The sequence below is a fragment of the Macrotis lagotis genome, chromosome X (assembly GCF_037893015.1).
Source record: "Macrotis lagotis isolate mMagLag1 chromosome X, bilby.v1.9.chrom.fasta, whole genome shotgun sequence".
Classification (NCBI taxonomy): domain Eukaryota; kingdom Metazoa; phylum Chordata; class Mammalia; order Peramelemorphia; family Peramelidae; genus Macrotis; species Macrotis lagotis.
In genome coordinates this window covers 76354038-76381231 of record NC_133666.1, presented here as the reverse complement: position 1 = coordinate 76381231, position 27194 = coordinate 76354038, and the positions used below count along the sequence as shown (strand labels likewise).

At 40.3% G+C, this 27194-nt stretch overlaps 1 long non-coding RNA gene across 2 annotated transcripts; it reads left to right on the top strand.

Moving 5' to 3' along the window:
* Positions 1–1432: 1432 nt before the first annotated feature.
* Positions 1433–27194, top strand: LOC141497025 (uncharacterized). 2 transcript variants are annotated; one of them, XR_012471215.1, is made up of 4 exons: positions 1433–2143; positions 3937–3993; positions 4420–12634; positions 14790–27194. It is a non-coding gene; the product is annotated as an uncharacterized LOC141497025 (long non-coding RNA). The 2 variants fall into 2 exon arrangements; XR_012471214.1 differs by having other exon boundaries at positions 4420–27194.

Below are 27194 nucleotides of genomic sequence, written 5' to 3'. Positions count from 1 at the left end.
CCTGCTTTAGTCCCAGCTGACATCCCACCTTCTCTAGAAAACCTTCCTGACTATTCTTCCAGCAACTCCTCTCTCTTCTATCAAATAAGATAGTCTTTGGGTCCAGAGTGAGGACAAAACAATGCCAATTTCCTATTCATCCTGTTGGGAGTTTGGGAGTGTATATTTCCTTACTCCCTATCTTCCTCCATCTGATTGGGAGCTCTCTTAGGGTAGGGACTGACTTACATCTCTTTCTGAATCCCCAGGGAATCCCCACTGCTTGGTATACAGTGAGTGCTTAACGAATGTTGCTCATGCAACTGAAGACATTGCAGTGGTGAGCTAGAGGGAACTCGAGCTTTTCTTTTGATCCTTCGTGTTTAGAACAGTACCTGGCAAACCGTAGGAGCTGGATAAATGCTTCCGGACTACGTGTTGGGGATGAACCGAAAGGTGTTGTACAAGTTCACTAAAGAGGTCCTTGGGCCCTAAAGGAGAATGGAGATCATCATTTGGATACTAAGGAACTAGGAAAAGGCGACGAGCGACCGAGTCTGACCCTCACGAGTCGCCGTAGGCCTCGCAAAGCATGGATCCTGGGGTCTTGATTCTTACCCTGTCTTTGTCTGCGTGCCGAGATACCTTGCCCTAGTTTGGCCCCTTCCATGAAACGAAGTTACAGCCGAAAGGACGGTTTTTAGAATTCCCTAGAATCGTGCGGGGCCAGAAGAAGGAATCTAGTGTGGCTTTGAAAGTCTCCTGGCATTCTGGGAAATGTAGTTCCGAGATTTGAGTTTCTCAGACCTCTCTGTAGGGGGCAGCAAAGCTCCGTGGTTGAATGCAAATGTATTGGGGGAAGGGCGGTGAGCGACAGATTTGACCTTCCTGATGCGCCGTGAACCCGGAAAATGTACATCCTAAGACTCTGTTTCTTATATTTGTCAGTATGCCTCATGCTGGCCTCCAGGACCTTAGCTGCAGGCCTCTGCCTCAGCTTACAGACTCCAGCAGGAGGAGTTCTGGAGCTGCCTGGAGTCGTGATCCAGAGACAGTCAACCGAGTCTGGCCTCGAAAGCCTACTGGCATTCTGGGATTTGTAGTTCTGGGTTGTGTTTCCTAGGCTTGACACCCCCCCCCCCATTCCGGCCCACGGGCCCTTGGTACCTTGCAGGGGCCCAAGCTGTGACCCCAAGCTTACAAACACCGAAAGGACGAGTCCTAGAACTTCCCAGAATCGTGCGGGCCCTGGTGAGCGCCTCCGGGGGGGGGGGGGGGGGCTCTGAAAGCCCACTGGCATTCTGGGAGCTGTAGTTCAGTTGCTCCGGCCTCTTTTCCCCTGAGGGAAGCAAAACTCCGTGGGTGAATGCAACTATATTGGGGGAGGGGCGAGGAGCGCGAGATTCTGGCCCTCACGGGCTGCCGTACACCCAGGAAACCTTGCGACCTTGGGCCCTGTTTTTGATGCCATCCCCTGCCAAGGTCTGCGGAGCTTGGTCTCCAGCCTCGGGCTCACAGCTGCCAGGGCAAGTTCTAGGGCTCCCCCAGTACACCGCCCAGTCAGGTGACTCCATGCTAAAACTTGTTTAAAACTTTGGGGTTGTTCCAGGAATCCTTTTCCGAAGTGGGGGCGGGTAATGACGCCCCCTACCCCTTAGAAGCCTGCCATTTTCAAGGCCTTGTCATCATAGTTGCCCAGCAAGAGCAGCGGCCTCTTTGACATCATTGCAGCCTTGTCCCAAAAAGCCCCTGTGCTTTTACCTCCTTCGCTAGGGTGGCGTCTTACCCAATGTTTTCCTTACAATTTGGGGGACGCCAGTGGGCCAGGCCCTTCCCTTGGGTGGCTCTCCTCGGGGAATTGTGCTGACTCCCACAGGTGGCACGAGGCCTCCCGCCCATCCAGCAGACAAGCAGCTGGGAACTGACCGGAGAATGGCACTCCCTCAAGTTGGGAAGGAAAAGGAAAACTAGGTCCCAAAACGGTATTCTTTATCATTTATGGAAGAAGACAAGAAGACAAGATGCCTCCAAACATGGGCCTCATTTGCAAGGGCAATACCAGCACTGCTCCGGTGGCCTCTACAGGGCCAAGCCTCTTCCTGACTTCTCTTAAGCACCTGCCAAAGGTTGAGACTAGGAAGCCCTGGCTGGAAACTTGTGGGAGGTAAATTTGACCACACAAAAGATGGGGCCTTGGATTATTATCAGTCAGGAGCAAATGTGAAAAAAACCTTCTAAAGATGTCAATAGACTAGGCAAATGGGGTTATTGGGGCTCTGGAGAGGGTCTTGGAAACTCAAAGTACCCTAATTGTCATTATCCCTCGAGGACCTGGACACCCTCAAAGGAAAGGGACTGGAGAAAAGGGTTTAAGAAATGAGGCAAATTTTTGCTGTGGATAGGATGGGCTTTTCAATAGATTTTGCAGGAAACCCCCAGCAAGAGGAGACCTCTGACAGAGACATCAGACGAATTATTTAACCTCCCTACCCCAATCAACAGCCATGTGGAATGAAAGAGGGATTTATTCTCCCTGACTTCTGATTAGACTTTCAGTGACAGATAAGGAACAAAAACTTCAAGACATTCTTTCTCTCTACCTTCACAACTCTGACCAAGTTGGAGGTTGCAGACATAAAGCCAGATTTAAAAAAAAAAAAAAGGATTTTTTTTCTCCCTTTTCTCTTTTTTTTTCTCCTGGTTGGTAAAAAAAAATCTATAGCATTATAAACTAATTAGACACTAAAATCTGGAAATAGCATACAATAGCTTTACTGTAAAACTCACAAATTTATAGTTTAGTAAAGGATTTAGAGTTTTGAAAAGAGATTGGACAAGGTTTTGATTCTTTGGAGATGAAGATTTGAGAACTTTTTAGGGAAATGCCTTTTAGCAATTTCAGACAGTATTTTTTAAAGTTATTTGTTGTTAATTCATTTTAGTCACGTCCTACTCTTTCTGACCAATTTTGGGGTTTACTTGTCAAAATAACTGGAGTGGCTAGCCATTGGCCTTCTTCAGCTCATTTTATAGATGAGGAAACCGAGACAAACAGGATAAAATGACTTGCCCAGAGTCACATAGAATCAGATTCCAAGTCTAGGGTTCTACCCACTAGACCACCTAACTGCCTATAATGACATAAATTTGCATCATCTAACAAATGGAAATTCTTTTTTTTTTGGTTTTTTTTGTTTTTTTTTTTTAAGGCAAATGGGGTTAAGTGGCTTGCCCAAGGCCACACAGCGAGGTAATTATTAAGTGTCTGAGGCCGGATTTGAACTCAGGTACTCCTGACTCCAGGGCTGGTGCTCTATCCACTGCACCACCTAGCCGCCCCAACAAATGGAAATTCTTACAAGTAAATTTGCAGCATGAAATTATATTGAGTACCACTAGTAATCGTAAATGCAGATTTGTTTTTACTGATTTGTTATAGAAATAAATTATAATTTAATCTTACTTTAAATGAGATGTGTTGTATTACAATACTTGTGCTAAATCAGAATGTACTTAACGTTCATTTAATATTTGACATTAGAAAAAAATGCTTGGAAATTGCATTATCAGGAAAACTTAAGGATACATCTAGTTTCAGAAATTTATTATCTGTGGGACCATTGTTCTTCAGTTTCCTAATATGTAAAATGGGATGCTGATAACACCTACCTCTCATGATTGTTACATGGAACAAATGAAATAAATTGCAAAGTGCTTGATGTAGTGTCTGATACATGATAGACACTATAGAAATATTTGCTATTATCTTCAGTAAGTCTAATTACTCTATACTGGGTTTGGAATTTGATTAGTATAGAATGCCAAATAGATATATGATGATTTTCTATTTAAGAGGATTGGAAAATGCATTCAAATGAATTTATATTCTTTGTCTAGTAAAAAGGTTCATGTCATTTTTTATGATTCAATAACATTTTATCATTGTTACACTTCTAGGTTTCTTGTACTATGAAATTTGTGAAACATGAATCAGAAATGCTGTTACAAAATGAGGTAAATTTATCTGACAATATTTGGCTGTCATTTATGAGAATTATGAAATTTTACCTATTAATAAATAATATGTGTTGAAGTTACATCTTTTAGACAACTCATTAACAGTACACTTCAGATTCAAAGGTTTCAATTTTGACTTAGGGGTTAATATGCAATGCAGATATCTGTTCATTATGTACCAACATTTCTTGGGGATTTTCAGTCAATTTCATATATTCACTGTATGCATGAAACTCTAGGATGTGGTTATTCTTAATTTATAACTGGATAAGACAAATGTTCTATGTTCTCATTGTTACCTGTTATTGAAATATGAGAACATTAGTGATAGCCTAGTCCTAAGCTATGATTAGTGAAATTTTGCTATTTGAGGTAGAATGTCTTGGGATTATGATTTGACTTTGTTCTGTGTTTTGACTACAGGTATGATTGAATTGTCATGAAGACAACAGTTCACCATTCAAGGATGATGCCATGAGCTGCCTAAAATCCATGCAGTCTGAGAATTGCTACAGGTAGATGTCTGTTCCTGGGAAAAGCTGAGAGGATGACCTTATGTAAGCAAAGGTAGGATTCTCTTGACTCAGTTTTTCATTGAACTATTTCCTTTCTGAACAAAAAATTTTACCCCTTGGTTGATTCTGAGCCTGACTGATACCCTGCAAATCATGTGAATCTTTATCATGGGATTGTTAACTATGATTCTTGTCTGGGATCAAACAAAACCAAGGGAGCTTTTTCCTTTGTTATGACTTCTGTCACATAAATTTGTGTTTTTGAAGGAATAATATTGATATTCTCCTGTTGTATGGTGGGAATAAGAGCCTAAGAACATGACCTAGCATCATGGTTAATATAAATAATAAAACAACTCCAACGGTAAAATTTTTATGTACCCAATCCATGCGACCAAGGACCATCTCTTGGCACTAAGCTTTCTTTGTTCTGTTCTTGATAATATCTGACCTGGCCTGACTGTCCTGCCACCACCCAGGTTTGGCCTATACATAAGCTCCCCCTAAATAAAACCTATTTACTAGTATGTTAATGTACTCCTCTTTCTTTGGTATCTTGGTAACTTTTTCAGATATGGGATAATACATCTGTATGGTCTTCCACACTACATTATATCCATCTTTTTCCTTTCATAGGAAATTTCTATAATCAGGGCAAATAAACTGTGCAAGTTTTTGTTATTGCAATACCAAATCTATTAATTAATAGATATATACTGAAACAACTGAGTTACTATGATAGGATACAAGAAAAAAAAATTTCCTATTTGTGGTCAATTGTATATCCTAAGCAACTGAATAAATGAACCTCTTAATAGTGTTAATATAATTTTTACTGAGCAGTCTCTAATTTGACTGTGTGAAACAGAGCAGGCCAGATACAAAAGTTTCAGTAATCAAGTAGCAGATTAATTAATTATTTTTATTGCAAGGAACAGATTAGAAAATATAGATTTAACTCCACTTTGCTGAAGTTAAGGCAGAGAATATTTGCATAAATCATAAGTGAGAAGGAAGGGGAATGTATATCACAAAATAATCATTTTCAGGGTTTGAGTGGTTTTATCTGAATAAGCCCATCAGTTCAGGGCAATACGAATCCTGTGGGAAAGGTTAAATTATTGTTTAGTTTTGGGGTACATTATTATTTTGCTTGGATACAGAACAGGTGATATTTTCTGATTCACTTCACTTACCACCGACAAGGCCTTGTCAGAGTTAATGAAATTAGTCCAGAACTGCTTTGTTCTCTCTGTCTGCCAAGCCAGAGTCTGCCTTGTTTAAGGAGGACTGTGGGAAGATCACAGAACAAAGAAGTCAAGAAAATATCCGGTGCTTCCAAACTCCCCTCCAAATAATTTAAAGCAATGCCCCCAAATTGAATTTTAGGGCAGCAGAAATAATAAAAAATTGGGGGAAAGTAATGTTTAGAATAAGACAACCTTGGAGGGTGTTAGGAAGGATCTGACATATGGAGTGGTTATCTGGGGATCAAAATGAAGATCCCCACATCAACAAACAGCAAGCTGTGTTGGTAACTGATCAGGGAAAGATTGCAGGAGACCCTTTCCTGACAATAGACTCAGGGCCCAAGTCGTTGACAAAACACAGTCAGTACAGGCTGTGACTGTAGATTAGAAGGAGCAAGTACATGCTAATAAGTAAAGCCATAGAGGAGTGGAGGGCCCTCCTCATAGTTCTGGAATGGAGAGGATGGATAGCAGTGCTTTTGGGAGAGTGGGGTACCTGTATTCAGTTCCAGGGAAGAAAGGGGAAATGACATTGTGGTTACAGGAGAACAGAAATCAGTGGTAAGTTGCTGTGGTACATTGCTGAGACAGAGGGAAAGAGAGCGTTTGCAGTCACAGTATTGCCAGATGGAAAGAGCCTGATCTTGACTCAATGAAGGAGAGAAGTATCTGAGGTCACACCTAAACCAAGGCATAAGTTGTAAGAGCAGCTCCTAGCTTGGGATCATAGCACATTAGAAGGCAGAGATGCCTAGTTAGAGCTATTTACAAAATACATGAAGCCTGAGGCATTATTTCCCACACCCTAAGAGTAGGTAACATCCAAGAAATAAGCCATAAAAATGAGTAAACAATAGAAAAATCATCTGACCATAGATATCTATGATGATAGAGAAAATCGAGGTTCAGACTCAGAAGAAAACAATAAGGTTAAAAGAGCTACTTGTGAAGCTTTAAAAAAATGCAAAATAGTCACAAGCCCCCCAAAATCCCTAGAAGACCTTTAAAAGAATTTGTAAAATCAAATGAGAGGGGGGCAGCTAGGTGGTGCAGTGGATAAAGCACCAGCCCTGGAGTCAGGAGTACCTGGGTTCAAATCCAGTCTCAGACACTTGATAATTACCTAGCTGTGTGGCCTTGGGCAATCCACTTAACCCGATTGCCTTGCAAAAACCTAAAAATAAAATAAAATAAAATAAAATGAGAGGTTGAGGAAAAACTGGAAAAGAAAGTCATTTGGAAACAGAAGTCCAAAAATTCCTGAAGAAAATAACCTCTTAAAGATTAGAATTGGGCAAGGGACGGGGCAGCTAGGTGGCGCAGCGGATAGAGCACCAGCCCTGGAGTCAGGAGAACCTGAGTTCAAATCTAGTGTCCAACACTTAATGATGACCTAGCTGTGTGGCCTTGGGCAAGCCACTTAAAGCCATTGCCTTGCCAAAACAAAAAGAATTGGACAAGGGAAAGCTAATGATATCATAAGAAATCAAGAAATAAAAACAGAATCAAAAGAATGAAAAACTAGAAGAAAACATGAAATTTCTCTGAGGAAATAAACAACTAGTAACTATAACTTTGAATGTGAATGGGATGAACTCACCTGTAAAATGGAAATGGATAGCAGAATGGATCACAAACCAGAATCCAACAATATTTTTTTTTTTGTTTGGTTGGTTTTTTAGGTTTTTGCAAGGGGGTTAAGTGGCTTGCCCAAGGCCACACAGCTAGGTCATTATTAAGTGTCTGAGGCTGGATTTGAACTCAGGTACTACTGACTCTGGTGCTGGTGCTCTATCCACTGTGTCACCTAGCCGCCCCCAACAATATGTTTTTAAAAAGAAATAATTTTTAACATGTGGGATACATATAGGGTAAAAACAGAGGACTGGAGTAGAATTTATGAAGCTTTAGCTGATGTAAAAAAGCAGGGGTAGCAATTATACTCTCAGGCAAAGTTAAATATAAAATAGATTTAACTAAAATAGATAAGCAGGGAAACTATGTTAAATGGTACCATAGATACTGAAGTGCTATCCATATTAAACATATATACACCAAATGCTTTAGCATCCAGATTTAGAAAGGAAAAGCTAAATGAATCACCAGCAGAAATAGATAGCATAATAGTGGGTATTTAAACTTTCCCCTCTAAGAACTAGATAAATTTAACCAAAAAATAAGAAAGAAATCAGGGAGGTAAATAGAATTTAAATAAGCTATATATGATAGATATTTAGAGAGAACTAAATGGGAATAGGAAAGAATATATATATATATATTTTTTTCCCTCAGTAGTAATGGCATCTTTACAAAAATTTATCATAAATTAGGTCATAAAAACCATGTCTATAAATGCAGAAAAAGCAGAAATATTAAATTTTGTCCTTTTCAGGTCAGGATTTAATAAAAATTACATTTTATAAAGGAACATGGGAACAAATTGAAAATTATTTGGAAACTAAATAACTTATTCTTAGACAATAAGTATATCAAAGCACAAATCATAAAAAGAATAAATAATCTCATTAAAGAGAATGATAATAATGAGACAACATACCAAAACTTATGCAGCAAAAGTGGTAATAAAAGAAAATGTATATGTTTAAATGCTTATATCAATAAAAATAGAGAAAGAGAAAAAATCAATAAATTGGGCATGCAACTACCAAAAAATAGAAAAAGAACAAATTTTAAATCTCCAATTAATCACCGAATTGGAAATCTTGCAATTTTTTGAATATTATTTTAGTTTATTTTTTCTAATTACATGCAAAGATAGTTTTCAATATTCATTCATTCAATTTTGTAAGATTTTTTAAGGTCCACATTTTTCTACCTTCCTCCCTTCCTTCTCCTTCTCCTATTACAATGAGTAATCTGATTATAGGTTATAGGAAATCTTGAAAAATTATATGTAAGATTAAGAAAGTTGAATGTTTAAAAAACCATAGAATTCATAAATAAAATCAACAGCTAGTTTTATGGAAAAAAACAAAGAATAGATAAATCACTGATTAATAAGATCACAAAAATAAAACAAATCAGTAGTAGTATCAAAAATGAAAAAGGTGAATATACCACTAATGAAGATGAAATTAAAGCAATTATTAGGTGTTACTTTGCCCAAATATATGGCAATAAATTTAATAATCTAAATGAAATGGAAGAATATTTATAAAAATATAAACTGTTCAGATTAATAGAACAGGAAATAAAGTATCTAAAGTATTTTTGAAAAAGAAATTGACCATAATTAGTTTCCTAAGAAAAAAATCAGGATCAGATGAATTTACAAGTGAATTGTACCAAACATTTAAAGATCAATTAACTCCTATATAAAATAAATTATTTGGAATAATAGGCAAAGAAGATATCCTATGAAATTTCTGTGAAACAAATATGGTGCTGATATGTAAACTAGGAAGAGCAAAAACAGAGAAAGAAAATTATAGACTGATTTCCCTAAAACACATCAGCATGAAAATCCTAAATATAATATAAACTAGGAGACTTCAGCAATATATCACAAAGATTATACATTGTGACTAATTGGGATTTATATCAGAAATGCAGGGTTGATTCAATATATCAAGAAAATCAAGAAAAATTATATGATTGTATCAGTAGATGCAGAAAAAGCTTTGGGCTAAATACAGCACTCATTCCCTTTAAAGACATTTTAAAGCATAAGTATAAATGGATCATTCCTTAAAATAAGAAGCAACTACCTAAAATTATCAGGAAGCATTATCTGTAATGTAGATAAGCTGGAAACCTTACCAATAATATCAGGAGTGAAACAAGGATGTCCATTAGGACCATTCTTATCCATTATTGTACTAGAAACACTAGCAATAGTAATAAGAGAAGAAAATTCAATTGCAGGAATAAAAATGGGCAGTCAGGAAATAAAATTATCTCTTTTGCATGTGATATCATGGTGTACTTGGAAACGTGTAGATTCAAATAGAAACTTAGTTGAAACAATTACTAATCTTATCCAAGTCACAGGATATAAAATATACCCCCACAAATTATCGGCATTATTTTATATATTACCAACAACGCCCTGCAAAAAAGTTACAGTTGTAGTTGTAAGTAAATAGTGGGACTGATTAGGTAAAGTCAGCCAAAATCAGCAAGGGGAAGAAGGTGTGCAGAACTCTTATAGGAAGTGTACAGGGAGGAGTTACTTAAGAAGTGGCTTAATGCATGATATGTTACTGTATTTTTGTGTTTGTCTGCAAGAGCCAAGCATTATAGACTTATAAATGGCTTGTAACCATACATACTAGTACAGAGTGATTAAAATAGCTTTTGTTAATACACTGCTCTGCAGAGGAAGGCCATGTCTCCTAGCAAGAAAAGGCAGCAAATTTACAACTATATGCATCTTGAAAGCTTGTTCCTTCCCTTCGTGCCAGGAATTGATTGAGGTTAAATTATAATAGATAGCCAGCTCTAACAACATGTTTTTCCCACTCTGGTCATTATGCTAATGAGCACAGGGGAGTGAATAGTATAATAGTTGTAAAAGACACTGACCATAGATGGGGAGCAGGTGTGCCCCAATCTCAGGCCTGATCAGGTTGGGGTCAATTGTTTTGTCTTACACTCACATAGGGGCACCTAGGCACAATCACAGGCAGACCCCAAGCTTTGTAATACATATGTGTGTCTCCTCTTACATTCTGTGGAAGCCAAACACCATCCATTTAGTCTCACTTACATTAACTTAAAGTTTTTAAATTAAGGGTAGTCTGAAGGATTGTAGGATGTATAACTAGGAGAATCTGGTGAGATAACAGACTAATTTAGATGGGATTAGATAGCAGAGTAATACAGAGTTAACATAAGGATCATTGTTTTCACAGTTTCCAAAGATGAATTCTTTTAACAGTGTCTGTTAGGGACATTCCTTCCTTATAGGCGTTTGCTTGTAAGGAACCATAAGCAGAAAGGAAGGGATTACATTTATCTCTTAATACGAAAAAGGGGGGAAATATTTCCTTCTGTGTAGAGTTCCACTGCTTCAATACCACCTGCAAAGGACTTGGAAAGGACAATGCTGTCCACCTGAGGTTAAGGAACTGATGGAAGTGTGTATTGTTTAAGGGCAAACTAGCTGTCGAGTGGTTAGAGCAGTGGGCCTGGAGTCTGGAAGACCTAGATTCAAATCCGGCCTCAGACACATTAGCTGGGAGAGTCTGGGTCACTTCTTTAGTCTCAGTTCACCGTCTTTGCCTCATTTTCCTCATCTGTCAAATGAGCTGGAGAAGGAAATGGCCAACCCTTCCAGAATCTCAAGAAAAATCCTCATCGAGGTCTGGAAGAGTCAGGCACGAGTGAAACCTCCTAAATTGAGGCCCCGAGGTCAATTTAATGAATCCTCCAAGTCAGTGTGAGGCGCCGGAGCCCTAGGAAAATGCTTATCCGAGAACCCCTGGGCTCTGCCTCTGGAGTGAAAGGGCGGTTACAGAGCCGGACAGGGCTCTGGAGAAGCCAGACTCGTCTGGGCTCTGGGACTCAAAGGAGCTTGGCCTCGAGAACCGACTAGCATTCTGGGAGTTGTAGTGCCGAATTTGGACACTATCTTTTATTCCGGCCTGAGGGCTTTTGGGACCTTGCACTAGCCCCAGCTGCGGCCCCTTTCCTGAAGCGAGTTTACAAACGCCTAAAGGACGGGTTGGAGAACTCACTAGAATCGTGCGGGCCCAAGAGAATGAATCCGGAATGGTTATGAAAGCACTCTAAGGTTTCTGGGAAATGTAGTTCCGAGATTTGAGTTTCTCACACCTGTCTTCAATAGAGGGCAGCAAAGCTCCATGGATGAATTTCAATAGCCTGGGGGAGGGGTGGTGAACGACTGATTTGAGCCTCTTGAGCTGCCGTAGGCCCAGGAAACTATAAATCCGAGGAATTTGTTTCTCCTATCGGATACTGTGCCCTATCCTGGTCTACAGAAATTTCGCTCTAGGTCTCGGCCCCAGAACTGAAGCGAGCTTACACAGTCTGGCAGGGCGAGTTCTGGAGATGCCGGGAGTCCTGATCGAGGAACCGAGCTTGGCCTCGAGCGCCGATGGGCATTTTGGGGCTTGTAGTTCCGGAGTGTGTTTTTTGTGCTTGATAATGTTTCCTATTGTGAGCGGCCCAAACTGTGGCCCGTTCTGTGCAGCGAGGGTACAGACGCTGAAAGGGGGACTTCTAGAGTTTCCAAGAATCCTGCAGACTGACGCTGGCATTCTGGGAGATGTAGTTCTCAGTTTTTGAGTTGCTCCAGCTGCTTTTCTATGGGGGGGCTGCAAATCTCCTGGATGCAAATGTGGCCGAGGCAGGGGTGGGAGGAGGAGTGACCCACTGATGACGGCCCTCGCGGGGCCTCGGAAGCCGTGGGTGTCGGGGCCCAGTGTCTTCGATCCGATAATATCCGCTTTTCTGTCTGCGGCATCTTAGCTCCCGACCCCTGCCTCAGCCCTGAGCAGAGCCTAGAGACAGGGCGCGTTCTAGGATAATTGTACCGGCCTCTTCTGGGAGTTGTAGTTCTGCGATTCGAGTCCCTCTGGTAGGGGGCAGTAAAGTTTCGTGGTTGAACGTAACTCCCGCGGAAGGAGGAGCGAGTGGCTGTCGATGGACCCTCGCGAGGCGCCGTAGGTGCAGGAACCTGCAGTACCTATATCCTGATTCCTGTCCTTGAACGAGTCTCCTTGGGGAGATCTATAGGGGAAGTTACCAGGGCCGAAAGAAGGGCCAAAGATTATGGCTATTGTGAGGCCCTTACAAAGTGAATCCGGATTAGTTCTGGGAGCTCACTGGCATTCTGGGATTTATCGTTCCGGCTAATCTGATCTTTAGCCCCCAGCTCTGCTGCACCCGGTAACCTTCCCTCAGGCAGGCTTTGGGCCCCCAAAAGGGCGCATTCTGGAAAATCCTGGAAATTCGGGAGGCCAGGGGCAGGAACACAGCGGGGCTTGGAAAGGGGACGGGGCTTGGAAAGGTGCCCCGCTGTGTTCCCACCCCTGGCATGCGAGCAGTTCTGCTCTGAGATTTCAGGCATCGCGTTCTTACCCGGCACCCTTAGGAAGCCAATCGCAGGAAGCAAAGGCCGATGCTTAACACCTACGGGGAGGGGCGATGATGAGCTGCTGATTGGGCTCCTCACGAGGCACCCTACTCTCGGGGAAACCTCCTACCCAATAACATGCCCATGTCTAGTTCTCGGGTTCTCCCTAGCCATTTAAACGAGGTCACAGACAACGACAGGGCGCCTTCTGGCCGTCGCTGAGTCATGCAGGCCCAGCAGTATAGCTTTGACAAGTCTGGCATTCTGGGATGTGTAGTGACAAGATTTCAAACCTCGAGAGCACAGCGCTGTGTCTGCCCTTCGGTAGAGGAGAAGGGCAATACTGATTACTAACCCTTCTGAGGTCGGATAAACCCAGGACCTTAGAGTTAGGGGGCCTTATTTTCTACACAGGATCCTGTTGTTCAGTTAGCTCATCGGCCATTTTCTTGGCAGAGATAGTGCAGTGGTTTGCCGTGGCCTTCAGCTTATTTTGCAAATGGGGAAACTGAAAGCAAACAGGGTGAAGTGATTTTCCCCTAGTAAGGATCTGAGGCCCCATTTAAACTCAGTTTTGTTTTTGTTTTTTAGGTTTTGCTACGCAACAGGGTTAAGTGACTTGCCCAAGGCCACACTGCTAGATCATTATTGTGTCTGAGTCCAAATTTGAACTCAGGTTCTCCTGACTCCAGGGCCGGTACTCTATCCACTGCGCCACCTAGCCACCCCAAACTCAGGTTTTCTTAATTCTAGGTCTGGGGCCCTAAAACTTCAGGACTGTAAATGCTGAAAGGGAGGGGCGAAGGGCTGTTTCTGACTGTCCCGAGACACTGTAGGTCTGGGAACAGGCAAGTGCTAGGGCCCAGCAATGGGCGGGGCTGGCGCTAAGAGGGCGAGCCAGGATCCTGCAGCCCCAGAAGCACTTCGGCCAGCCAACTGACATTTGATGCATTGATATTCCGAGATTTCAAACCTCAAGATCGTACCCTGTAGAAGACCCCAAAACGCTGAGGTCGAACCCAAATGCGAGTACCAGGGGGAAATTGGCCGTCTCCTGAAATAACTCCGAAGCCTGGAGCCCTGTTTCCCACTCTTTACAGGTCGTTTTTCTTGCTCGAGGAGGCCTTGGCCTCGGAGGCCGAGCCTGGCCTATAGACTAGGCTACAGAGACTAAGACTGCTACCCCTAGAGATTCTCGGGCTGCTGCGCCTTTGAGAGCCCAGTGGAATTCTGGGATTTCTAGTTCACAGCCACTTGCCTAGTCACCTGGGAGAAGGGGATTGAACTCCAAATCTTTACTTCTCCCCCGCTCCTAGGAGACTTTCTCACATATCCCTCCAGCAATCTAGCCCTTTTCTCCAATTTACTTCCCTCTTCCTCCAGACCACCTGACTTCACACTCAGAGATACACACAGACCCTTGGGGCTTTCCATTATCATAAATGTTCAACCTCTATGACCATGAACACTTCAAGTCTTTTCACTGCTCCTGGTCTAATGTCATTCCACCTCTCCCTTTAAAGTCCCACCTTCTAAAAGAAACCTTTTCTTATCCTCCTTAATGCTAAAGTACCTCCCCTCCCCCTCCCTTATCATATACATTCATCATTGCCTGCCCTTAAGAACAGGAATTGCCTTTTGCCTTTCTTGCCATCTGGAACTCTTAATACAAATCAGGTGGCTCATAAATGCTTAGCCTAACCCTTCTTCATTCTGTGAGCTCCACTCCTCCACCATTTCCGAGGACATCAGTCACCCTCACTCTCCCTTCCCTATTCTGACTCCTCAGGGAATTACTTCTACTCTACCCTCACCTCTGTACTCAAGTCCCTTTCTGCCTTATGGTTTTTTTTGTCTTTCATTTTCGAAGAAGACTACTAGGATGCCATGACAAAACACATGAATTGGATTAGACTGAGGGGGTGCACTGTTAAGTCACCAACTTCACTTTCTCACTTTCTCCTCCAGAGCCATCTGCATCCAGGGGCAACTGGAGACAGGCCAGATATGAATCAGGACAACTGGATTCCAGGCAATCAGAGCTAAGTGACTTGCCCAAGGTCACACAGCTAATACGTGTCAGAGGCTACATTTGAACTGCAGTCCTCCTGATTCCAAGGCCAGTACTTTATTCACTTCACCATCTTGCTGTTCCTTTCTACTTTATCCTAATTCTAAGTATGCCTTGCTAAGTCCCAACTTTGTACTACTTCCAGCATCCATTGCCTTCTCTTAAATTCACATGGAACCCCAACATGGTAAAATCATAAATTTGCTGATTATGTCTACTACAAATCTATGTTAGTAAATCTAAACTAATCTAAGACATTAAGGCAATCCCTTTATACGTCTATTCAATTCACTAACCTAATCATTGAAGTGGATATTCCAAAGTGTTTCACCCTCTTCAAACTTCTCATGGTAACCCTCTGAATTCTGTCCATCCTAATCTTAGGGTAGTTGTCCTAGCAGAAAAAATCTCCATAAAACTTCAACTAAAAAGAGCATAACACTTCAGCTGACTAGGATACCATATCAACTACCTGAACTAATGTCAAAATGCTTTGTTCCTGACGCTTCATGCTAATCATTGACTAGGGTCACAATCTAATTGATATAATTCACCCCCATATGTTTTCTCCTCCCTGTCACAGCTGTCACAGCAAGAACAGTATTTACAAACAATTTCCCACAACCTCAGGGACACATTCCCACAAATATGCCTAGAGTCCAGGAGGTAGCAAGAGAAGGAACAAACCAAAAACATAATGGTAGTGAAGAACATGTGTAGGAAAACTGTGTGTGGCCCAGGTCTTTCAACCATCTGTCATTGGTTCAGCTAGTTGATATGTTGTCCTAGTCAGGTGAAGTGTTATACTCCTTTTAGCTGAAGTTTTATAGAGATTTTTCTCCTAGGACAATTGCCCTAAGTTTAGGATGAACAGAAGTTTCTACCCTTTAACCCCCTTAGAGTCTGAGTTCAGGAGCTGTTTGTCAGCTCCAGTTCAGAAAAAAGAGAAGCTTACCTTCCTACCTTCAAATTCTTGGTTCAAAACCTTTTTCTCTCAGCTTCTTCTTTTACTTGGGAGTGATTCTTTCCCCCACCCCCACCCCCTCACTTCTTTGAGAATCCTTGTTCTTGAGTGACTAGGGACCTACTATGAGTAGTCTATACTCTGGAGACAGTCATTGTCTTTCTGGCCACTTCATATGCAATTCAGGTATAAAAGCCTTCCACTCTAATTTCTAAAGTTGAGGCTTTCCTTTTTACATCTCATTGTCTCAATCTTTCAGTCCCTGCAAACCTACTAGCACTTAGACCTTCTTATCCAACCAATAAAGACTTGGAAGTATGAAGTCTCACTCCTGAAAGTGGATTTTGATGCCCCTTAATTGCCATAATAATCACTCCTCTCAAACTATAATCTCAGCTAGAGAAAGGTGTCATCTCTGCTGGACTAGTAGAGATGACAGTGAATACCCTGGGGTTCCTGATCTGGACTCCCTTGAATTGATTCCTTCCTGTAGGAGTTTTAGGACAAAGAGATGAGATCTAGTTTCTCTCTCTAGCTTCTTATCTTAGGATTCCAGAGCATAGCTTTGGGAAAAATCTCTATGACAAAATTTAGGTATGGCTCCGGTGGAACTTTAGCTTTAACACCAGCACCTTAGTTCTTATTGGGACAAAATGAGGAGATTGAACTTCATTTAACATTTAACAAAAAAGGTTTACTCTATCCCAGCACAGCAAGAAATGCAACAAGGATGCTATGGCCCTTGGCTTCTCTGGATACTGTCTCGACTCCATTTGGAAATATATCTAATCAGTAGATCTTTAAAGTATGTTACTAAAGTGGTCTTAGATATTCATCAACTGTAACAGGCACACATCCCACAATGCAGAGACTTTTAGGTTCTTAGATGACCAGGAAAATGCTTTGGATAAGCCTAGGCCAATCAAGTCCCAGGAACAGATTTATCTTGAACCTACCTTAAGTTAGCTGAGAGTGGGCAGTGAAGAAGAAAGTTACATGGAGAGAACTGAGGCCAATCAGGTTCCAGGGGGCAGCTTTTTCCTGTCATATTCTACCTCTTGGGTGACTAATCCTACATATTTTCTAGAGGACTTTCTACTATTTAAATGCTTATAAGATTATTCCCTGCCAAGGGAAACAGGGAGGGAAGAGAAGAGAGAAAAATGTGGAACTCAAAATCTTAGCAAAAAAATGAATGTTGAAAGCTATCTTTACATGTATTTGGAAATATTAATAAATTTATATATAAATACTTAAAGGGATTTTACTAGATGGTCATCATAGCCAAGCAGTACTAAGGGGGCAAAGAAGAGAAAAGGGGAAAAATAAAAATAACCAAAACAAAACACAAACAAAATAAAAATATGGGAAGAACAAAACCCAATAATCTTCATCTTTTTCTTCCCTCTCTCCCCACCCCTCAGACTGTCTCAAGTCTTATAGTCTGGTCTGTGCAGTGGTGACTGATACCACATTTTTTAAAATCTTGGTGTGCCTCCTAATACAAATGGATGTTAATGCACCTATGCAGCTGCATGTCAGATGGTAACAACTTCAGGATGTTTGAAATCTTCACCTGATATGAGGTAGTGATGAGCAGTAACATTAGGGCCTCAGCATGGAAACTTCTGGAAGGACAGCAATTCTTCCTGTAGTAAAACGGCCAAGAGGTCATCAGTCACTTACATTGCTCTAAGTTGATCCAAAAGCTATCTCAATCAATGTTCCCACCTGCCAAAACCTCCCCCTCCCTAAGAGTCCTATTAAGGGAATGATAGAAAATCTGTGGAGGGGATGTGCTAAATAGAAATGCTCCCTCACCCTCATCTAGTGACTCAAAGTGGTCTTTCTTCCACATAAATAAATGCCTGCCAGAGTGCTATAGCAACAGTTTCATTTCCCCTATGTTATTATAAAGAAATCCTCAACATTACCACCCCTTTGTTCCCCAAGCCTGAACTATCTCAGAGGAAAGTGAGCCTGCCAGTTGAGGGGGATGTGAGCTACTTCTCAGGGGATATGCTGTCCCCTGAGGGTGCAAGGACCTTGGGATCAAGGCAACCCTGTTCTGGGGAAAGAATAAGAAAGATCTGGAGATGGTCAGGCAGAAGTGTATCTAAAAATAATCCATTTTAATCAGAATAATTCATTTTAATCAGGTAGATCTCCAAGAAATCACTGGATAAGAGAGCACTTCCTCTTTCTAGAGTAGCATTTATTTGTCCCACATCTGGCTTCTGACAAGTCATTCAGATGAAAGCCAAAAGTTAGATCCACAGTGATGCATCTGCTCATTAAGGGTCAACTCCTTTTTCTAAGATGGGAAGAGTACCATTTTGCTAGCTGGGGATGGGTTGAGATCCACTTGAATTAAGAAGGGCAACCTTTTCTATAATTAGGGAAATGGTAGGGTCCTGTAACCAGCACAGCATGGTATCACCACCTAGCTATCCAAATTGACACTAGATCCATTCCCCAACTTCTGCTCTTTTTGTAACCACTCCAAACTGTTCATTTAGTTTTGGATGTCTCTGATTGGTACTCTCAAAATCAACTATATGCAGTGGGAGGCATCAGAAAAATTCTTCCATTAGGCTTTACCTCCAAAGGGAGAGCTTCCGCTTATCCAGTCTTGTGCTCTGCAGGCCCTAGAGCACTTGGAAACTCTGAACAAAGTGTGATTATATGATTCAGTGTCATCCATTCAACAGCAACTAGGATCCAGTAAGAGACAAGTGGTAGAGGATGTGGCTGTTCTATTGAACATATAATTCAGACCAGAAAATGGGTTATTTTGGCTTCTCCCTGGTGCCTGCCAAAGGTTCCACTCAATCATTATGGTCATTATGGACAGAGACCTCCAGAAACATGGGCCTTGCAGGGTCATAAGAACCCAAGCAGCTGGACAGGCTGCTTTAAGTCTTCTAGAGCTGTAGCCTGTTCTGGGCTCCACTCAAAAGTAGACTCAAGGATGGCTCTGTCAATGGAGGCCATCAGGATGACCAGGTGGGGATGTCCAATAAGTCTCAAGGCTTCCTTCTTAGATCAGAGAAACAAGGGCCAGAAGCTTATTCTAAGCTGTGCTCAAATTCTCTAGATTGTCCCCACCCATTCTATTCTCCCAAACTTGAAGAAATATGCAGGATCCTAGATTTTCATAGGGTTGACTTCCCATTTCTTGGCCCTTCTCTAGGCCACCATCTACTCTAGTGCCTCTGCCTCCAAGACCTCATTTGTCCCCAGTGTCCCTCAGTGCCCTCAGGAAGGGCTCAGCACAGCGTCTGGCACAAAGTACCTAGTTTATAAATGTGTCTGGCCATATGAAGGATACTTCAGCTAGCCCTAACAGACATTGAACTCCTTCCCAAGTGAAAGGAAACTGTTCCTGATATATCTCAGCCATTATAGAAATAGAAAAAAAGCACAGGCAAGTTTGATAGGTTAGATTCACCCTGGGCCTGAAGTACCTTGTCTTCAACATTGACTAGATCAGATATGATGACTTTTTGAGCTACAGTGTAGCCCACTGTAAGTTACCAGATGCCATCCTTCTTCCTCAAAAGTAATATAATTTGTTGTAAGGTGATCAGGTATAATGAATTACTCCAGCTTCCTTCATCTCTATCAGTACAGAAGAAATATCTTTAACTCTCTCAAGGACCAGCTATTATATGGTTTTAATTACATGAGATGGTTTGAGTAATTCTAAGAATTTCCATTTGGGCCTGCACACAGTAACATGCTTAGAGATTGCTGAAAGAGTCTGCAAAGATGTTGAGTGTTTCCTCCATGGATTGTTTTGTCCAGTCTCTCCTAAATGATTCAAACAGGACAGCTATTTTTTTTTGTACTTAAAGATTTTATTTATTTTGAATTTTACTGTTTTTCCCCTAATCTTACCTCCCTCCCCCACCCCCAACAGAAGGCAATTTGCCACTCTTCACATAGTTTCCATGGTGTACATTGATTCAAATTGAGTGTGATGAGAGAGAAATCATATCCTTAAGAAAGAAACATAAAGTATAAGAGACAAGATCTGACAATAAGATATCAGATTTTTTTCTAAATTAAAGTTAATAGTCCTTGGTCTTTGTTCAAACTCCACAGTTTTTTCTCTGGATACAGATGGTATTCTCCATTGCAGACAGCCCCAAATGGTCCCTGATTGTTGCACTAATGGAATGAGTGAGTCCATCCAGGTTGATCATCGCCCCCATGTTGCTGTTAGGGTATACAATGTTTTTCTGGTTTTGCTCATCTCACTCAGCATCAGTTCATGCAAATCCCTTCAGGCTTCCCTGAATTCCCATCCCTCCTGGCTTCTAATAGAACAAGAGTGTTCCATCACACACACAGACCACAGTTTGCTAAGCCATTCCCCAATTGAAGGACATTCACCTAATTTCCAATTTTTGCCACCACAAAGAGGGCTGCTATGAATATTTTTGTACAAGTGATGTTTTTACCCTTTTTCATCATCTCTTCAGGGTATAGACCCAGTAGTGGTATTGCTGGGTCAAAGGGGATGCACATTTTTGTTGCAGGGCAGGTATTTTAAAGGATGGTTCCAATTTTTCTGTGACCAAATTGCCCCTAGTGACCTGAGGCTGAATTTCCCTATACAGTTTTATGAGAACTCTCAATGGCTTTTATTGATTGCTTTTATAATACTAGTCTCCAAAGACATTGATCTGGGCCTCTCCTCATTGGTGGAAGTCAATGCCCTGTATCTGTTTGAGGAATGGAGCAAAGTTGGTGAGAGTGGGAAAGAGAACTCTTTAGTCCTCTTCAAACTAGAGGGGTCTCTTCAGGGATTTGGGTACTTCTGCTTCCAGCTTTGAGAGAGAAGATGGAAGATACCCACTCCAGTTCAGGTTGCTTGAAGGAAAAGATTCTGGGAAGAAGATGATGGGAGAAAGGTGTGCAGTTTCCATAGTTAAATATACTGGAGACTTTGGGGAACTTCCATTGAGGGGACTGGGCCTCCCTCTCTGTTGAACTGAGTTACCTCATTCCCAATGAGAGAACTTCACTCTGTATTTTGCTATGTATACTTTTTCTGATTTCCTTTTCTATTAATTTTTTGGGTATGGTTTGAATAAATGGGTTTCTTGGCTAATTGCTATGTGTGTGTTCATTGTAGAGCTAGCATCCACAATGCCATGGAGAGCCCTGGATGTTAAGATTTTCCTTAATTAATGATATTTCCTTAATTAATGAAAAAGTGATCAGAACTTAACTTGAATCTGAAAACCACATCCCCTAGACAAACAATATTTAAGAGAGTAGATAAATACATTTCTAGCCCATGACATCTCTTGGAATAGAACAGAGTGGTCAGCCTTTGACCCCAACTTCCTGCTTTCTCTCCTGAAAGGAATTAGTCTCCTTGGAAAAGGGGGTAGGGGGAAAAAGCTAGCAATATACATTCTTCCTCCTTTCAAGCCACACAATGATAAATTCATGCTACACATGGGTGTTAGCCCTCTCTATGCTTTCTTATCAGTTCCATGTTTCAGCACCCACACTCCAAATTCCCTCTTCAGGATGTATTATTCTCTTCTTCTCAATTAGCACAGAAGGCTTTAACTTCTCCTCCCATTCCCATTGTGCACAGACAGCAAAATTTGCCCAAACCACAAGTATTCTAATCTCAAACTTCACCAATTGTTCAATAATTTCAATCTATTGAATCCATTTTCTGTACGAATTGCAGATTCCCATGGGCAAAGGAAATTCATCTTTACAGGGCAAGGTGGAAGTCATTCTCCACCTGAACCACCTGGTTGGTTCTTGTCCTTCGTTATCAAAGAAGACCAAAATGACATCACTAAGTTAGAGAAAAGTTAGAGTGTATCTAACTGTGGCTGATCAGATCATTTCAAGCTCAGAATACTCTACCTCTGGTCTGGTACAAACAATCCATGTGAACACCTGGGGTGGGTACTGTAAACTTATGAATCTCATGGGGTTTTTTTGAGCTGCTTCTAGTCTGCCTTGCTCATAGAGCTCAGCACCTTCTCTGAAGAGGGCATGCCATGCTGAGTGATCCTCTGCCAGTTTCTCCCATGCTACACCATCAGATCCAAAGTTCTTAAGAGTGACCTTTAGGTGTCCCTGTATTGTTTTTTCTGATCCACCTGTGAGCCCTTGCCCTGTGTGAGTTGTCCGTAATATAGTTTTTTGGCAAGCATATGTTTAGTATTCGAACACCATGGCCAGTCCATCATAGTTACACTCTCTGTAATGATGTTTGAATGCTTGGCAGTTTAGCTGAAGAAAGGACTTCTCTATCTGGTATCTTCTCCTGCCAGGGAGTCTTCAGAATCTTCTTAAGACAGTTAATTTAAATTGAAGTGATTCAGTTTCCTGGTGCTGGTAGATTGTCCAGGTTTCACTGATACAGCGATGAGGTCAGCACAGTGGCTCTATAGCCCTTCAGTTTGGTAGTCAGTCTTTCCCACACTTTCTTTCAGAGTTTCCCAAACACTGAGTTACCTCTGGCAATTCGAGTATCAGCCTAAAGAGGGACAAAGAACATTCACCCTCTGAAGTTGCTAATTGATCCTATAAAAATAGGTCCTCAGAGATTCCCTCCAGGTTAGAAAGCATTGGCTTCATTAGGTCATGGCCTCAGAAACCATTATTCCAGGGTCACTTCAGGTTTCCATTTTCCACCACAGCTTCTGGGTGAAGAAGGCCTGAACCCTCCTCCTTTTCCTTCTCCTCTTCCCCCAAGTTTTCTCTCCTCTGGTCTCAACAGGAGCATGCTCAGGAATGCTCTGATAATAGGAATTGATGCCATTCAGTGTCCTTCCAACCCTCCTCTGTATTTTTAGGGCTCTTCCCCTAACTCCACCATGATGTGAGCCATGAGGCTATCTCATCTTCTCATCTCACCACATCTCATCTCATCTCCTGTTGGAGGCATCCTCTCAGTTGAGGTTTGATATTAGGACAAAATAAGACCCTCACAAATCATTGAACGTTTAGCCAACAGGTTTACTTTGCCCTAACACAGAAAGCATATGCAACCAAGTTATACTGGTACTTAGCTTTTAAGAATACTCTTCTCTATCTGAAGGCCCAACTAGTCAGTAGATCATCAAACAGGGAAACCAGAATGATCTCAGACATTCAACAAGGCTGAGGCAGATTTCATGTTTTAGGGCATAAAAACCTCACCATCAAATGTATAAAGGTAAAATAATTAAATGCATCATTTTCAGATCATGATGCAATAAAAATTACATGTAATAAAGGGCCATGGAAGGAAAGACTAAAAATTAATTGGAAACTAAATAATTGACAACAAATCAAATAATCAATAATTTCATTCAAGATAATGACAATATTGAGACAACATACCAAACCTTGTGAGATACAACCAAAGCAATTATAAGGGAAAATTTTATATCTTTAAATGTTTACATAAATAAAATAAAGAGGATTAATGGATTGGGCATGCATCTAAAAAAGCTAGAAAAAGAACAAGTTAAACATCCTCAGTTAAATACCAGATTAGGAATTCTGAAAATCAAAGGAAATATTAATATATTTTAAAACTGGAAAGTTATTGAACTAATAAATAAAACTAAGAGTTGATTTTTATGAAAAAACAATGAAAGAGATAAACTTTTGGTTAATTTGATTTTTAAAAAAAAGAAAGAAGAAAACCAAATTACTAGTATCAAAAATGAAAAGGATGAATTCCCACCAATGAGGAGGGAATTAAAGCAATAATTTGGAACTATTTTGCCCAACTGTCTAAATGAAATGGATGAATATTTACAAAAATGTAAATTGCCCAGATTAACATAAGAGGAAATAAGATATTTAAATAACCCCATTTCAGAAAAGGAAATTGAACAAGCCATCAATAAACTCCCTAAGGAAAAAATCTCCAGGCTAGATGGATTTCCAAGTGAATTCTACCAAACATTTAAAGAGCAATTAATTTACATTCTATATGAACTATTCGAAAAAAAAATAGGTGAAGAAGGGATTCTACCAAATTCCTTCTATGATACCAATGTGGTGCTGATACCTAAACAGGAAGAGTAAAAAAACAGAAAAAAATTATTGACCAATTTCCCTAATGAATATTGATCCAAAATTTTTAAATAAATTATTAGCAAAGCGATTAAGGCAAATTATCTCTAGGATAATACACTATGATCAGGTAGGAATTAAACCAGGAATGCAGAGTTGATTCAATATTAGGAAAGCAATCAGCATAATTGTCTATATCAATAACAAAACTAACAGAAATCATATGATTATCTCAATAGAGGTTGAAAAAACTTTTGACAAAATACAGCACCCATTCCTATTAAAAACACTGATTATGATGATGATGATGATGATAATGATAATGATAATGAGGATGTTTGTCCTTCATTTTGGAAGAAGAACTTGATATCATGTGAGTTAATACATAGTGGATAGAGCACTGGCCTTGGAGTCAGGAGGATGGGAGTTCAAATCCAGCTTCAGACACTTAACACTAACTGGATAACTGTTGATAAGTCTTTTCACCCTGGTGACTTAGCACAGGCCCCCTCACTTAAATCCAATTCATGTGCTTGTCTTGGCATCACCTCCCTGATGGCATAGTCTTTTTTAATATTATTAAAAACACTAGAGAGCATAGGAATGAATGGTCCTTTCTTAAAATGAAAAGAAGTATCTATCTAAAACCATCAGCAAGTATTATATATGATGGGGAGATGCTAGAAGCATTCCCTATAAGATTGGGGGTGAAACAAGTACTTCCATTATCACCATTATTATTCAATTTTGTATTAGAAATATTAGCTTTAGCAATAAAAGAGGAAAAAAATGAAGGCATTAGAATAGGCAAAGAGGAAAGAAAACTCACTTTTTTGCAGACGATATGATGGTATACTTAGAGAATCCTAGAAAATCAACTAAATAACTACTTGAAATAAGTAACAACTTTAGCAAAGTCACAGGATATAAAATAAACTCACATAATCATCAGCATTACTATATATTACCAACAAAGTCCAGCAGTAAGAGAGAAAAAGAAATTCCATTTAAAGTAACTATAAACAATATGGTAGTCTACTGTCAAGAAAAACCCAGAAACTATATGAATACTGTTACAAAACACCTTTCACACAATTAAAGTCAGACCTAAAAAATATCAATTGCTCATGGATAGGCTGAGCTAATATAATAAAAATGATAATTCTACCTAAATTAAATTACTTATTCAGTGTCATACCAATCAAACTACGAAAAATTGTTTTATAGAGCTAGAAAAAATAGTAACAAAATTTATCTGAAAAAACAAAAAGGTCAAAGATATCAAGGGAATGAATTTTTAAAAAAATGCAAAGGAATGTGGTTTAACTGTAACAGATCTAAAACTATATTTTAAAGTAGCAGTCATCAAAACTGTCTGGTACTGGCTAAGACATAGAGAAGTGGATCAGTGGATCAGATTAGGTACAAAAGAAACAGCAGTGAATAACTAGAGTAGAGAAACTCAAAGACTCCAGCTTCTGGAATAACTCACTTTGACAAAAACTGCTGGGAAACTAGGCATAGACCCACATCTCATACCCTATACCATGACAAGCTTGATATGGGTACAAGATTCAGTCATAAAGGGTGATACCATAAGGCACTTAGGAGAACAAGGAATAGTTTACCTGTCAGATCCATGGAAAAGGGAGGAGTTTATGACTAAATAAGAGATAGAGAACATTATAAAATGAAAAATGGATAATTTTGACATTAAATTAAAATTTTTGCACAAATCAATGCAACCAAGGTTAGAAATAATGCAGAAAACAGGGAAACAATTTTTACAGCTAGCATTTCTGATAAGGGTCTTATTTCTAGAATATATAGAAAACTGAGTCAAATTTATAAAAATACAAATCATTCACCAGCTGATAAATGGACAAAGCATAGAAACAGGCAGTTTTCAGATGAAGAAATCAAAGCTATATTCATATGAAAATGCTCGAAATCATTCATTAGAGAAATGCAAATTAACACAACTCTGAGTGGGCAGCTAGGTGACACAGTGGATAGAGCATTGGCCCTGGAATCAGGAGGATTGGAGTTCAAATCTGGCCTAAGACACTTAGTAATTATCTAGCTGTGTGACCTTGGGCAAGTCATTTAACCCCATTGCCTTAAATAAATAAAAAATAAAAACAACTCTGAGGTACCACCTCACACCTATCAGATTAGCCAATGTACCAAAAAAAGGACAATGATCAGTGTTGGAGGGGATGTGGGAACACTAATGCACTCTTGGTGGAGTTGTGGACTGATTCAACCTTTCTGGAGAACAATTTGGAATTATACCCAAAGAACAATAAAACTGCATATCCTTTGATCCAGTAATACCACTACTGGGTTTGTATCATAAATAGATCATAAAAAAGAGGAAAAGTCTTACAATGTACAAAAATATTTATAGCATCTCTCTTTGTGGTGTCAGAGAATTGGATGCCTATCCACTGGAGAATGGCTAAACAAATTGTAGTATGCAAATGTAATGGAGTGCTATTGTTTTGTTAGAAATTATGAGCAGGCTGAGGTACCATCTCACACCTATCAGATTGGCCAATATGACCAGAAAGGACAATGTTCAATATTGGAAGGGATGTGGGAAATCTGGGCCAATAATACATTGTTGGTGGAGCTGCGAACTCATCCAACCTTTCTGGTGAGCAATCTGGTATTATGCTCAAAAGACAATAAAAATGTGCCTACCCTTTGATCCAGCAATACCATTACAGGTTCTATATCCTGAAGAGATCATGCAAAAGGGTAAAAACATCACATGTACAAAAATATTCACAGCAGCTCTTTAGTGGCAAAGAATTGGAAATTGAGTGAATGTTCATCATTTGGAGAATGGCTCAACAAACTGTGGTATATGTGTGTTATAGAACATTATTGTTCTATTAGAAAGCAAAAGGGAGGGAATTCAGAGAAGCCTGGAAAAACTTGCATGAACTGATGATGAGCAAGATGAGCAGAAACCAGAATATTGTACACCGTAACAGCAACATGGGGGTGATGATCAACCCTGATGGACTCACTCATTCCATCAGTGCAACAATCAGAGACAATTTGGGGCTCTCTGCGATGGAGAATGCCATCTGTATCCAGAGAAAGAACTGTGGAGTTTAAATAAAGATCAAAGTCTATTTTTCAATTTTTTATTGAAAAAGTATCTTATGTACTACATAATTTTGCTATCTCTAATATTCTGTTGTCTCTTCAAGGATATGTCTTCTCTCCCAGCACATTCAATTTTAATCAATGTAAAACATGGAAACAATGTAAA